Here is a 15,627-nt window from a genome sequence, read left to right on the forward strand (position 1 = left end):
TTTTGTATTGAGTACTCTTTTCTTTTCAATGTCACTGGCACCACTATCTTGCACTTGGACCTTGCTCTCCGCCATTGCCAACTCATGCGCACCTGCTGGAGCAAAAACTGCCAGACTCTATGCCATTGCCATGGCCGTGTTCTAGCAATAGGAGGGTTGTCCCCTCTTCTACTTTCATTAGGCGCCGCACCATTGTCGGCAGCTGAGCCACCAACACATGACTCTGGGCTCTATTTGACAACAAAAAATGTCCATGTTGTGAAGTTATCAAAACGTAGAATCACTACTACAAAACAAGGATATTGTATCACTTTCTTGTAACATATTCAACAGTGTGTTCTAGTGAAATTTTATAGTAACACAAATAGTGTGTTACAGACTTCGCTTGTAACACAAAACAATTTTTTTTATAAAAATGTGTTACTGACAATAATTATAGTAACACAAAATTAATGTTACAAGCAAAATGTTATAAATATGTACTATATTGTATCACATAAATAGAACATATAAAATGTGTTACGAATATATGACATGTAGTAACATAAAATAATGTTACAGTCCAAGTGTTACAAAGATTCGTAGAGCAATCGTCCCCCGAGCTCTTCACTTCGCTCGCTCGCTTCCCAGCGCTCTCATGCTCGCGCGCACGCGTCCACGCACGGTGGATCTGGACATCCTCAACTCACGCTCCCGCTCGCTCGCTTTCCCCCGACGCGAGAAATTTGCATATTTTGGACTGCAATCGTCGTGCTTTGTAGTTTTGGGACTTCAATCGTCGACTTTATAAAAAATAGCCCCTCAAACGTTGGACACTTAATTTTCTTACCATTATGTGTATTTTCTCCCTTTTGTAGTATTCCTCCATGTATTTGGCACATGAACTGACGTTTTTGCCCTTGTGTTCATTTGCACCTTACGTACTGATGCTAGGTAGCACCATGGCCTGTATGGGGCAAGCAGGCAGGCTGGCTGGCCGCCACCGCCTGGGCTGGCAGGCGACCGCTGGTCACCGCCGCCGCCGTCGGGCATAAAAAATATGGAATAATGAGCAAATAAAAATTCTAGAATGTTGAACACAATAAAAATTCTTGGCATATGACACAATAATAAGCACAATAATCATGAGTTCATCTCAGAAATTCACGAATTTAGACTAAACAAGTTCATCTCACAAAACCATAATTTCGTTCTAAACGAGTTAAATCACATATCAAATAAAAATTCTAGATACATCCCATCACAGATAAAATCATTCATCCAATATGTAGCCTTCTCTTTGGTGTCATCTTTTTTTTTGGTGTAGACGTAGTAGGCATCCTCATAGGACTAGTGGTGTCAGTTTGTGAAGAGCTGCCCTCTCCTAATAGGAACGCAAGCCGGCTGCACAGAAGTATGGTATGATAATTAGATGTAAAATAAAATTTATTGTATGGCAAATGTGTTAATTTTTTATACCTTCTAGTGACCCATAATGGACCATTGAAGAAATGAGCTTGCACAATAAAGAGTCTAGGTACTGCACCTCTCATGAACTATGATTGGTCATTAAATCCATTGCCACTAGCATCCGCAACATCAATAGCATCCCATGTGGTTCCCTCAATGTCTGTTCTAGCCCATTGATGTCTTACATTTGCATTATTGAACGTATCTCCAAGGTGTGTGACATGGAATGGCTCATTTTCTACATCATCTTCCCATTCATCACAACCTATGTCATATATATCTCTTGGTTTCATCTTCATGACTAAGACCATCTAGGGTTTTCTTTGTCTTCAGCATAAAACACCTGGTCAGCTTGGTTAGGAAAAATGTACGGTTCATGAACAATCTTTTCTCCTGTATGTATCAAGTGTGAGAAATTAACAAGTGTGTAACCATACTTGTCCTTCTTTATTCCTCTTTTAGAAAGAACATCAACCCATTCACAATTGGAAAGTACAACACAAAAATTCCCATAGTAGTTTAACTCAATAATGTCAATTATCCTCCCATAGTAAGTCACATCACCTAAAACTGGCCTGCCATCACTTGCACTGGCATAACTTTGATGTTTTTGCGGTTAGCACTACACCACTATTTTGTGTCACTCCATCCAACTGTTTGGGCCTTAAACGGAAACCTCGACTGTTGAAAGCACGGTACCTTTTTGCAGCCTCAACTAGGCCACAAGCTATCCATCTAATGTCATCTCTAACACCATGAATGCCATTGTCCCTCTATAACTGCATTATCTGTACAATTATACAAGTTTAGTTTTGCACGTTAGTGCTACATGTAAAGCATTTTAAGTGAAGGTACATACATGACTTCTAAACCATTGATGGAACTTCTCATTTTGGATTTTCTCAACATCTCTATGACTGGCTCTACATCCAGTACCTTTTCCGATGATCTCTTCAGCATGAGCTCTAGAGTTTACATAAGAAAATTTATGAGAGGCAAAAAATAAATTTATGTTTTCAATTTTGAGATATTACCTAAGGTATGTGTAACACCCTAAAATTTGAATTTCTAGAAATAGAGCTAAAATGATTTAATTTGGAATTTTTGTGCACATGAAAACATAGGAAAATAAATTTTTTCATTAATTTAAAATTTATCATAAGGTAGAAACGTGTTTGTTGCATTCATGCCGGTCGCACCTCGTGTTTCTATGTGCAAAATGTGTTTTTTACGTTTAGGAGACGAATATATATATCTCTAGGAATTTTCTGGCTTCTTTCTAGAATTTAATTCCTACCTCCTTCACCTTAATCTTTATGTTTCGAGTTCCCAACGATATTTTTATGAGCTCCAAATACTTTATTTGGGTTCATCATGTTCCAAAGTGTCTCTAGGAATTTTCCCCCAATTTTCGGAGGCCTTGGAGTATTTTTCGTGGCTTAAATATCAATTCTGGACTTTTCTAGAATTATTTTATCCACGGAATTAATTAATTCAAAAAATAATAAATTTCTCATTTTTCCCAACGCTCAAAGCCCATGTGCAATAATCCTAATAAATCCTAAAGGCCCATGCATTTATTTACTAATGGGCTTTAATGATTATTTAGGCCCATTAGTAAATGTGGAGGGTATAACATCAATTAGTACCGTATCGCTAGTTGACGTGGATGTGGAGAGTTTTTCTTTCTATATATATCAACCAACCCCTTACGCAAAGCACATCAAAATTACCATAAGGGGAGCCCCTAGTTTGAAAAATCCCTCGTGTAGTAAATTATATTTTTCTCCTCTTTCTCACGCCGTTGTCGTCGCCGCCGCGCTGTCCGTGCCACCGATGAGCCGTTCGCAGTGCCAAGCTCCGCGCCGTCTCCGCTTGCTCTGCGCCGTCGCAATCCTTCACAGTAAGTTTGCCATCTCCTCTATCCTTCCGTGTCTTCTCCATCGAAAACCATGCACCGTAGGGTTGTTTTTGAGTTTTGCCGCCGAGCTCCGTCGTCGGCCATGGTGCGCCGCCGTGATTTCCTTGTTCTGGCCGGCCACTGTCGCCTCTTCCACGGCTGATCCAATCTCGGCCGCCCGCGTCTGATCCGACGACCGATATTCATCCATACCCCTTCGTCTGGGAATTTTGCAAAAGAGCCCTGATGTTTTCTGAAATCAATCCGCAGACTATAGCACAATCACAGATCACGTTTTCTTCTTTCGAAAAGCGTAGTTTCTTCGGTTTAGATCCAAAATACGTTTTCACTTATTTATAGATTTGCCATTGATTTTGTTTTAGCCATAACTTCTTCGTTTTAACTCTGATTTAATCCGTTCAACTTGCGTTAGGTTCGTATTTGCGTTGTCTACCTATTCGTACTACTGTTAAGTAGGTTTTCAACTGTTAAAATTCATGGTTAGATTTAATCTATTATTTTATTAAAGGAAATCTTGTTTATTTCATATCTTCTACGTTTTAATTCCGTTTTAGTCCATTCAAGTTGCGTTAGATTCATAGCAACAAGATCTACGTGTTAGTAATAGTGGTTACCATGTCACTATTTCTGAAATTTCATGGTTTAAACTCTAATTTGAATAATACTTATGCAATTGGGTTTTATAAATAAAATATGATTTCTTTCACTTTAGTTTTATAATTCAAATCTAAGTTTGACTTAATTTATATTATCTATAAAATATCTTATATATGTTTTTATATAATTAAAACACATGAAGCTAATGGTTTTATATTTTTTCTATGGGCAAATCTTTTGGTAGTTGTATCTTTTCAACCGTAGCTCCGATTAGCGTGCTTTTTGCGTCTTTGTGTTCATAGCGAGACATAGATTCGTTTCACAAACTTTTTATCTTGATTTTATGTTTGATGTACTATTCTAATTTAGATCTATTGTTTGCTTCGTGTATGATTGTATAGATGCTTGTGTGGTGCTTTATGATCTTGTCTAATCGGTGAGGTTTGCGTGGTGATTAAGAAGCTGTTCTCTGAAGACTAGAAGCTGAGAATTGAAAGCAGAAGATTGAAAGTTGAATACTAAAGGCTTTTGAGCGTATTGCTTTGGGGGAAAAGCAAGTTAAAGCAAGTATAGCATGGGATCATCCTTGTTGTCCTATACACCTTTAATCATTTAATTCATACTACATGTATCTGGTTTTGTTCTTAAAACCAGGTGCTACAGTATGGATCAACATCAGAACAATTGAATAGCACATATCTATGTGCTTGTGCTTTAGCCAAACCTCTCATGACATAACTACTTGGCTTCTCAACTGGTTTCCCAGGATGAGGAAAAAGAGTTGATGCATGTCTAGTAGAGCATCCAAGTGACTCATCATTATCATCATTCCATGAAAGCCTATTAGACAATGTCTGAAAACCATCAAGAAATGTTGAACAAAAGTGCATAGCCTCTTTTGCTAGAACTGATTCTGCAATGCAGCCCTCTGGACGAGCTTTATTTCTCATGTTTGACTTCAAATCACCAAGGTACCTACACAAACAAGTATAAATTAATAGAAACTATAATTTAGCATGCGAAGCGAAGGTACCAAACATGGCTCTTAATTTTTTATAAAAACATACCTTTCCACAAAATACATTGACCGATAACATACAGGACCACCTATTTTTGCCTCTATTGCTAAGTGAAGAACTAGATGCACCATGATAGTGAAAAACCTAGGTGGGAATATCATCTCCATCCGACATAACGTCATTATGATTCGGTCCTCTAACTTCTCAAGTTCATTCATGTGGAGAACTTTTGCTTTCAGTTCTCTAAAATATCAACACAGATCAAATAAGACATATGTAACTTCATCTAGGAGAAGACCTCTCAAAGCAAGTGGCATAAGTTGTTGCATTAGTATGTGGCAGTCATGACTTTTTAGGCCTAGAATTTTTGCTTGACCAACATTTACACATCTAGAGATGTTACTAGAATAGCCATCTGGAACTTTTATGTCATGAAGGACTTTACAGAATTGTTGTTTCTCCTCTTTAGACATGTTATACAAAGCAGGAGGCAAGTAATACTTACCATTAGCCTTTTTGTGGATGTTGATCTGGCCTGATGTTCATTTCTTGTAAGTCTTTCCTTGCCTATAGATTGTCCTGATTTGGCATCCATTTCTAAAAGTGTCCCAAATATATTTTCACACACATTCTTCTCTATATGCATGAAGTCAAGATTGTGTCATAGCAAATTATACTTCTAGAGACAAACAAAATAGGCAACTAACACCCTTCTAGGTTTTAAACTTCTCATAGTCTTCAATTGATTTTATCCTTTCCAAAAGAGATACTCTAGAATAAGAAATAGGCCTCAACCGATGCTCTTCGGTTCCATCAAATGAACTAGCATCATAACGGAACTCATGGTCAGTGGGTAGAAATCATCGGTGTCCCATGAAACATTGCTTGTTGCCATGCTTCAAGCGTCATGAACTTGTTTCATCTTCACAGGACACACAACCCAACTATCCCATAACACTATACTGTGCCAGTATCCCTGTCCCAGGGTAGTCACTCATAGTATGCAATATTGTAGCATAAAGTTGAAATCTCTCGTCTCGAGATGCATCATATGTAGACATACCAGTGTCAAACAACTCATTTAGCTCATCATAAACTGGCTGCATAAATGTATGGAAGTCCTTTCCAGGGTAACCAGGAATTATTAGAGTGAGCATAAGAGAAGAAGCTTTTTTGCATAACCATGGTGGGAGGTTGTATGGTACTAATACAACTGGCCAACAACTATGGGTAGAATTACACTTCCCATATGGGTTAAAACCATCTGTTACTATTCCAAACCTCATGTTTCGAGAATCTGATTCAATATGAGGGTGCAGGGAATCAGTGATTTTCCAAACCTCTGAATCAGCAGGATGGCGCAAAGCACCATCGTTTGTACGCTCCTCATCATGCCATCTAGTTAACTTGGTTGTTTCCTTGTTCATGAAAAGCCTTTTAAGTCTAGGTTTGACTGGAAAGTAATGCAATACCTTATTTGGTGTTGCCTTTCTTCTTTCCTTTTTTGTTAATGATGTTTTATCTGGCTTATTTTTCCATCTTGAAGCTCCACATTTTGAACAGAAGTCATCATCTTTCTTGTCTTTTCGATAGAGCTGACAATTATTTGGGCACACATGAATCTTCTCATATCTAAGACCAAGCTTCGCAATGGTCTTCCGAGCCTCCACAAATGTTCTAGGTATATTTGAACCATTTGGGAGAGCTAGCTGTAAAATTTGAAGTAGATCATTAATTGATTTATTGCTCGACTTGTTGGTCGACTTCACACGAAACAATAGGACTAGGAAAGAAAGTTTTGATAGCTCACATCCTTCCCATAAAGGTTCATCAGCAACCCTAAGAAAATCAAAGAAATCTTGTGTTTTCGCATCTGGTCCATCTTTAGATAAACCTAATGAGTGAGGTGCATTTGTGTGATGTTCATTGTCTATATATCCAAAGGCTTCTTGGACTACTTGGCGCATATTAGTGTTTAAACTTGGACGCGGTGGCTCTGAATCTTTGTTAGCAGAGATATAAGATGTTGTTTTCCCATGACAGCCCCATATAGTGTATCCGCGCAGCATTCCATCACACACTAAGTGCTCATACACTATTTCTTGCATTTGTAACTACCTATTGACACATTTGACACAGGGGCATTGAATCTTTGCATCAGACCTTTTCCCACTGTAGGCAAACTTAAGAAAACCTTGTACCCCAGCTATGTAGTCATCACTTGGTCTTCTGGATTGCAACAACCTCTTAATAGCACTTAAGTCCATTAATTCACTGAAATCAAGAAATACTATCACTGCATTACTTATGTGGTATGTCAATATCTAAGACAAAATGTTGGAAATACATAAAAAACTATGAATGGACTCAAACAGTTTGTTTCATCTCAACTATGAGGAAACAATTTAATATTCTAATAACTACAAATGAATATGAGATACTTCAACAATTCCTACTTCAAACTTAACTAATTGGTCAATGTTCTTGGAAAAATGTTTGTATGAAAAATACTTGGACAATTCCTACTCTAGACTTCTGTATGAAAATATATGGCTCAGAGTTGCAGCAAGCATCATTATATGCATTCAGCTATGATTTCCATGATACTATAATGAACAAAAGAAGTACTAGATATTCCAATGATTATATTTTCTCTATGTCAATCGAAGTTCATCAACTTAGTAAGGTTGCCTTTTTTCTAATGAACTAGAATTAGATGTGCCAATTTCTATTTGTGAAGGAGAGGAGTTAGGTACAAGAGACCTAAAGAAACTGTACAGGCAAACCAAGTAGAAATAGCCATAAGGCAAATAACTACGGAGTACTACGGTTGCTATAGTATAAATATGGCAAACATAATTCAAAAGGCAAGCGTATGCAGCTCTTCTACATGTTTGTTACTGTACAGTTTCACATGGTTGCCATTTAGTTAAACACAATTATGACTAATGCAGCGAAAAAGTTTCATTATAAATGTTACTGACAACATCATCTGTGGAGATTCAGAAATAGCACCGAGGATATGCAGTTTTGAAACGCACATGGCAGACTCAGCAATGACAAACAGTGGAATTACTTATGTCTTCAGTTTTGCATTTGTTAGTATAATATACTAACTAAATCACAAATTTGTCATGGATTGGAAGGTTGCTTTTGCCCTCAAAACAAGGCTTATGTTCAGTGTTCAGACAATGCATTACACATGACATAGCCATATGCCCATATGTGTGCTGTGCAGCATGTGTAGCATATGCCAATCAACAGCAAAGTTAAACACGAACTTCTTACTTCAAGTAGTAAGACAGACATAGAGGTACAAGTGTAGAGGAGCCGATAGTTCTGACACTCCTTTTGCTAAGTGTACAAGGGCACCGAGTACATGTTGGCGGTCCTTAATGATCAAATCCGACCACCAATTAAGACTCAAAAAGGGAAGAAATAAGCAACCTTATACACATATGTCATTACTACTAATATAATTCCACATGTATTTGGAAGAACATTGTTTTGCAGGACATATACACAAATACAGTGGAAACTAAAACAAAAGGCGCAATCTAGGAAAGCGTAAAGTAGAATAGCATAAAGGAATGAGAAGAAAGATCACATACCTTGAAGATTTGAGCCCCAAACCCATGAGGGAGTAGCCTAGGCCCACTCATCAACCGACTAGAGGAAGGCAGTTCGAGGAGGAGCTACCTAGGTGGTGGGTGCACCCTGGGGGTGGCCGCCCCCCTAAGGCTGCCAACTAGGCCCAACTTCCTCCTGGCGGTGCATTGTTGGCATTTCTTAGAATCACTCTTTACTAAGTTGTCATCCCTAGCAATGATACTAGCAATGCGTTGTTGGTAATTATTGAGAAGACTTGTATATATATATATTAAGTATTCGTAAGCATAGATAATATAGCATTGTAGCATTTCACCCAGGAGTATACCAGATATCGTTATTTATATTTTCCACAGGGAGGAGCGATGGGGTGGATAGAGATATTGACAAATATGTAGACTTATGACAAGATCATTAGCTCTCATGCTTTAACAAGGGTAAGCCAAATGATAAATAAATGATAAGTGTAAGGCACTGATAGTAATCTAGAGATAGAAATAGATACTCATATATGTAGTATGGCCAGGCAGGAGATTAGTTAAGAGCAAAGATTCCTAAGCCATTTCTTATTTACCAAGTCTTTTGTACACTCTAGTATATACACTTTCATCTATGGCATAATTAACTCTTCATCTATGCATAAGGAACATTACTAAGGAAGATCAAGAACAGAGTGTGATTTCCTTCGAAACCGGGTTCTACTTGTTCTACAAATGGGGAGTGGACTACAAAGGACTCAATGAGAGTGTCACACTCGTGATCTACCACATGTCCCAAAGTGTAAACTGCATCCACAAGTAAACAATATTTAAGCACCACGCTTACATACTGTAGACCACTTAACTCACTCGAGTACTTAGCTAAGCGCTTTGCGAACGTATGCATAAATTCATTATCAATCATGACTATATCAAGCATAATACGAAAGCAAACTAGGAACATAATAAATAGAAACATAGTATTGAAGTAGCACAAAGTCACAAAATATAGAGGAATACAATGGCTTTACTAGCCTCTAGACGACGAATCCGAAATCCTTAGCAAAAGCCTAACTTGATGAGGACATCACTCCTTCAGATGTACCCACTGATCCTCCAACTGTCATGCAAGGTCCAATGACCTGAGCTCGAATGCGTCAACTCAATTTAGAGGTGAGCTCGTTCTTAAGCGATCCTTTTCATACTTTTGAGAATAGACTACTACCTAATGATGTTATCTTGCTTAGGAACATTGGAGAGGGTCATGAGGGAATTAGAGGAAGAGGTGGAGGTGATGATGACCAGCAAGGACGTCCAACAGAAACCAGAAGCCCGGTCCAACATGATTTTGAGTCTGCCTCGGCCTTCAGGACTAGTCTGCCTTAAACTAGTCACCCAGGACGCATCCGGACTCTATTTTCGATGATATGGTTGGAAATCTAATTTGATAAGGAAGCCAATGCAAGTGGTCTCACATTAAAAGCCCTTCAGAATCAATAGGAATCATTGAAATAAGTCAGCGTCCAGAATCTGCCAGGGTGCTGTGACACCGTGTTTTGGTCTGTTGGACCGTGTATCGTCTTTGGGCCCATTAGGGGGCGCGTCCAGGGTAGGCGACGACCCTAAGACATTTATAATCATACGCCTCCACCATCATTAGGTTTTGGGTTTTGTTTAGATTAATCTATCAAGAATAGTTTCGCCATTCATCGGTTTGTGAGACCCCAACTTTGTGAGATTAATCATTCATCAGCAATTTGGTTGTTTTCTTTCTTGTTCTTGCTTGTGTTCTTTGTTGCACAGGCAGGGATTAGCCTTCTTGGTGAGGTCAACTAGATCCGTGTCTCGGTTGATAACCAGAGGAGTTGTGGTGTTAAGATTGCAGGGTTCGATCTTTCGATCTGAAGCCGGATCGGTGTGTCATTCTTCGCCACCTGACAGAAGATCGAGATCCCCATTTCCATTATAACTCTACTTGAATCTTGCTAGCTTGGCTATACTAGAAATTGAAGAATTGAAGCTCTATTCTCTTCTCTCTGGAAACCCTAATTTCTGATCTGACCTTGACTTATGATCAGGGTTATTGATGCCTCAGGGAGGGGGGTAGAGGCAGGTATATGCAATCCTTGAGGCGGTGGAGGAACCAACATAGAAGGGGAGACCAACATGTGGGACCAAGGGGCCGACCGGCCTACAAGTGGGGCCGGCTAGCCCCACCTGTCATCCCCTCCCGAGGTCTGCTTCGAGGGGATGGCTTCTGGTGACCTCTAGAACCTTCTGGTGCTATTTTCGTCATGGATAATTGTGATTTAATTAATTTGGCAATTTGATCCACCTTGACGGTTTTCTGCATAAACCCTGCTAAAAACACATATTCACCAAAACTTGTAGAAATTGTTAGTTTAAACCCCTAAGTCTGTGTTGGTGATCACTTTCATGCATTATTTTGAGTTATGTTGATGATTTATGATGGATGTTAACTACCGCCAACAAACTCACCCAAACTTAACCTTTGCTCGTCCCTAAGCAATGCCAAACTCAGCAATGGATCAGGAGTTGCATCAAAGTTTTCACTCCTAAAAAATACACATGCATTCAATCAAGAATTCTCCTCCGGATTAGAACAAACTGATCTGACTTTCAAACTCACCCATATTACCTTCAACCATAGGGCTTCTTAGCCTTCACTTGGGTCTTGAGCAATTGAAAGACAGAAAGATCAAGTCAAGCACTATGTCTCAAGTTCTTTGTTCAACCATTATTCCAGGGTTTTTACAAGGTTTCAAAATAAAACTCAGAGCTTCCATTGTATGACACTCTCAAGTCTCTCAATATATGTGGTATTTGTGGATCCTCAACAAGGCAATAGTGATGTTATGCCTTTCTTCCTACAACTAAAGCATATGTGGAGCTCATAGGAATGGAAAAGAGCATGAAAGTGCATACTTGTAATGCATATATTGTAAAATCAAACCTCGGATCCAAAGAGAGTTAAGTCATACAATCAAATCAAGATGTGCATGTGTGTGGATATGGTGGATATTTAATGGTGGCTAACCTAATTCTACCATACTCCTTGAAAACTTCTCTCTCTTTTGAAACTTGGAAACACCAATTGCAAGAAAACATGGGCTATCTTATTCATCTCTCCTTTTTTCTTTTTTTCTTAGGCTAGCATCTAAGTACCCATTGTTTTAAATCTCTTGGACACTTGTCCATTTTTTCAAAACCTTTTTTCTTTTTTATGAATAACTTTTGCATAGCCCTTGCTTCTTTTCTGCAATAAAACTTTTGAGAGATAGCAACAAGAACTCGGAGCATTTATTCGATGGATGGAAAACCTATCAAACATATTTTTGGTGTTTACTCCTAGTGTAGGATTAAAACATTTTTGGGAGGATCTATATGGAATGCATGTTTTTGTGCCTACCTCTAGTGTGGGTGGTGTGTACGTGATCTTGATTTTAAGAGCATGACATACCTCTCATAAGGGTCAACAAAGCTTGACCAAACTCAATGCAAAACAAGTAGCATATGTGAGTGGAAGTTTTCCTAGCCTAAATATCATGTTTGGCTCTGGTAGGAATTCAAGCTTTGTCATACAGGAACTCATCATGTTGTATTTTTATGTTGTTTGTTCAAAAAAAATCTCCAGAATTTTGGTATCACTTGGAATAGGATAAATAGTAGCTCAGACCTTCTTATATCATAACCGTGTAGACTTAGATCAAGCATATACTACCCACGAGTTTTAAGTTCAGAGCAAATTCTCATGTCAAAACAATTCTATCCAAAACTCGGGAGAATTCAAGGCTGAAAACTAGGTATTTGAAAGGAATTACAACAGAGCAAATTTTCATCATTTCCATTATGAGAGATCATCTTCTAGTTCTTTTTCATTTATTCAATTTTTAGAAACAAAAATTTTAAAGCAAACTTTTTACACACTCTTTTTATTTGGTTTTCATTTTTGGATCACAACATACTAATATATATAAGATAAAGACAAATTTTTATTTTGTTTTTAGTTATACATTTTTTAATAAATAAGACAAACGAGAAAATAAATAAATATAAGGAAAAATAAATAAAATACTAGAAAAGAAAAACTTACCTTAGATAAATGGGGGATCCTCCTCCCTCAAGCTAGGTGTTGCTATAGTCGTTTAGTATGGTGGGTCGAAGTTGAGCCTCTAGAACAAGAAGTTCCAGTTCTCATTCTCTTGCTGCTGGTTCTGCTGAATGTTGGAGATGACGTCTCTCATGTTTGCCTGGCACTGAGAGTGCTGGTGCAAGGTGTTACGAATGTCTTGTTGTGTTTCTTCAATGGTGGTCAGCCTAGTGTCGAGGCAGGAATGATCCATCAACTGGTAATGGTAGCCCATCTGCTGATCATGATAGCTAAGGGCAGAGAAAGACATACGTCCTCCCTGGTGGCCGCTTGAGACTTCTTCATAATACTGTGGCTGGTAGTTGTGGAAGTTCCCTTCTTGCCAATGCTCACTTGGAGCCTGCTGCCAAGCGCCTTTAGAGTGACGAGGAGTGGGCAGCTCCCAACCAGCATCCTCGGGCTAGAACACATGGGAAGGTCCTGCTTGATCCTAGCCTACATAACTGGTAAAAGCTGGTCCTAGAATTGGGTCATCGCCATGGTATCGAGGCTACGGTACATGGGTTATTCTTGCGGAGTCACTCCTACGGGTTGCCGCCTCCTTCACCTACAAGTTGAAAGTGAAAGAATTCACACTATACAAACTGAGATTCCGCTCTGCTAATGGAATCTCGTTTGTATACCCAAGATACATCATAACAAGTTGTCCATTTTCTTTCTTTTTCAACATGTGAGCCTTGAGAAAATATTCATAATCAATGTACCAGCGAGGAATATCAATGTGAGAAGTTGAAGCATTATCTAACAGACCCAAATTCTAGACAATGCGAGTTACCAAAGAGGTACACTCAACATCACCCTTGAGCTCGAAAACCTCCTTCCATTGATTCATCATGAATTTAACAGGTTAAACTTTCCTCCTCTTCACCATAGCATAAAGTAACTTAAGATCATCTACCCTTACAGTGCGAAAGTCAGGTCTGAAAAACAAAGAAAATCCTATGCACTTGTGGATGAACCGCAATGTACGGTTATGGATATCATTAGTACGAGGATGGTAAATGTGAGGTTTTCTGAAAATTTCTTTCCAGAATTTTGCCTTATCAAAATCTTGCAGAGCAGAGTCTACGTCAACTACGCACCGTGCATTAAAATCTAGAAGCAAACTAAACTCCTTCCAGGGATAGAAAATTCTTTCCCAAAGATTCTAAATTTAACTTCAGTATCAGTGGTTTGCAAGGTGTATAGAAATTCCATCATTAAGAGTTTAGACCCACGCTCATGAATATTCTAAATATTTTCCCATCCAACAGCTCTAAATGTGAAGTCAAATTCAACATCCGTACCTGTTGCGTGCAAAATGGCTGGATCATAGGCAGAAGTAAGAATGAACCTTTGGATTTTCAATTGGTTGAAGGCGTCTTTCTCTGTCTTGTTCTACAACTTGAGGTGCTTCTCCTCTAGCAGGATGTTCCTTTCAGCTGATGATGACCGAGACGGTGCTCTGACAGCAGGGGATAGAACGGGATGATCCCGCATGCTTGAGCTCACCCAAAAACTTGCTCATCTTCTTGCAAAAAAAATCAATAAACAACAAAACTCGTGGAACGGATTAGGAAATAAAATGTCAGCGGTTAGCCGTCCAAAAGTCAGTCGTTCGAGGGTTAGTCGTTCTTGATTGCTTAATGACTTTTCTAATCAGAAATTTCATAGAACTTCTACCCTCAATCTCTTTAATTTTTCTTCCTAATTTTGGCAGCACTTCTATGCTTAATCTTTCTCACTCTTCCTAATTCCAACAATACTTCTTCTAAGTGCATTTTTAAACTATGAACTTGGAGTTTGGAATTTCGAACTTGGGAGGCTGGATTGTGAATGTGTGTCACACCCTAAAAAATTTCATTTTCTAAAATAGCCAAATTGATTTATTTAAGCAATTTTTGTGAGCATTGAACCTAGGGAAATAATAGTTTTATGGAATTAAAATCAATTATAAGGTTAGTAACCTCTTTATGCATACATGCTGCTGCAAATTCATTCTTGGGATGATTGTTTTGACCAAATTTGAAAACAAGAATTCAAATCCATTTGAAAAATACTTTTGAAAAACTCTAAAAATAAAAATAAAAAGAATTTCTTCTTTTCTCTCCATCCCTTCCTAACTTCCGGCCCAGTTAGCCTTTCTCTTTTCCCACGGCCCGCTCGCCCTCCCCTCTTCCCTTCCTGGGCCGGCCCAGCTCGGCCAGGCGGCCATTGCCGCATGCCTCCGCCCCGCTCTCTGCCGCTGCCAACCTGGCCCCACCTGTCGGCGCCGTCTCCCACCTCCCGCAACCGCCGCGCGAGTCCATCCCGCAACTGCCCCGCGCCCGCTCCTCGCATTGTGGGCGCATCGCCCCATGCCCGGCCTCTACAAAAGGGTGCCGTGACCCCCGCGCGCACCCCTGCTGCCTATCCCCGCTCCCTTTTCGTATTTGCTCGAGCTGAGGAAGCCGCAACAACAGCAACGCTGGGATCCACCGTCCGCCTCCGCGTGGCCGCCGTCCCCGAGCCGCCGTCGACGTTGATTTTCCCCGCTATGAGCTTCGCCGTCCTCCCCTCTCTCTCCCCGTGCTGTTTATTTCTCGTTTCATGGCTTCTAGTGGCCGTTTTGCGTGCGCCCACGAGCTTTCGGCCGCTAGCCATGGCGACCGTCGCCTCAGCCACGTCCTCTGGCCCCGTTCTCGGCCAGGCCGAGGTCCCCTATTTCCCCTCGATCTCCCAGTGTCCTCGGTTCTTCGAACCGTGGCCCGTAGGCACTGTTCCCCGCCGGCCTCCCTTTCTCTCTCTTCTCCTCTCTAATCCGAGCCCTCCATCGTTTGATCAACGGCTCACAGAGGCCGATACCCCTTTGCGGGTAGATTTGCTAAAGAGCCCTCCTGGTTTCACCTATCTAAACCCGCAGTC

At 39.8% G+C, this 15,627-nt stretch overlaps 1 pseudogene; it reads right to left on the reverse strand.

The window, feature by feature from the left end:
* Positions 1 to 1,535: 1,535 nt before the first annotated feature.
* LOC136456881 (uncharacterized) lies at positions 1,536 to 7,253 on the reverse strand (annotated as a pseudogene).
* Between the last annotated feature and the right edge of the window lie 8,374 nt (positions 7,254 to 15,627).

This window comes from Miscanthus floridulus, chromosome 1, assembly GCF_019320115.1.
Source record: "Miscanthus floridulus cultivar M001 chromosome 1, ASM1932011v1, whole genome shotgun sequence".
In the NCBI taxonomy this organism is placed as follows: domain Eukaryota; kingdom Viridiplantae; phylum Streptophyta; class Magnoliopsida; order Poales; family Poaceae; genus Miscanthus; species Miscanthus floridulus.